Consider the following 766-nt stretch of genomic DNA (forward strand, 5'->3'; position numbering starts at 1 on the left):
GGCTATACAATGGCGAACTACAAAAGGCAGGCAAAAATGGATCATTTTGCACGTCTAGATCGGGACATCTGCGTAGACATCTGCTGGTATGTTGCTGTTTCTGGTGTGGGTGGTGGGAAGTTGTGTGTGCTGTACAAGGTGCTCATTTAAACTTGGTCCACTGTTGCAATCTTATTCATCGGCTGGAAGCGAGGGACTCATGGATATATACAGGAATGGCACGATGCGCTGTATGTCAATTGCAGGGGGTGAATGTCCTGTGCATGCAAGAGACGCACCTGCAACAGGAAGCCTCACTCCCCCTGGCTAAGGGCTGGGGGAGGGGGGGCCATCGATATGGCTCTTCCTTTTCTTTCCTTTCAAGCGGCGTTGCAATATATATACACACCATTTGGTTCAATTCCGCTTGCGTGAGAAGATATATGATGTGGAGGGGAGGTATATCTTGCCTGCTGGTGACTGTTTTGGGCTTAAAGTATTGTTTATCAATGTGTATGCTCCCGATGTAGACTCCCATGAGTTTTTTCAGAAATGTTCTGCCATGGTCCATAGATTCCCAACATACGAAGTGGTGTGGGTGGGTGACCTTAACATGGCAATATCATTAGACCTGGACCAGTCAAATACGTCGCAGTCAACACTTTCCAAGGCTGCCACTACCTGGGGCGTCATTGCTGAAACTCTCGGTCTAGTAGATATCTGGAGACACTTACAAACCAACACAAGAGTTTTCCTTCTTTTCGGGGGCACATGGGACATCCTCTAG

The sequence above is a fragment of the Ambystoma mexicanum genome, chromosome 4q (assembly GCF_040938575.1).
Source record: "Ambystoma mexicanum isolate Mex_15411 chromosome 4q, UKY_AmexF1_1, whole genome shotgun sequence".
NCBI classification, from domain to species: Eukaryota; Metazoa; Chordata; class Amphibia; order Caudata; family Ambystomatidae; genus Ambystoma; species Ambystoma mexicanum.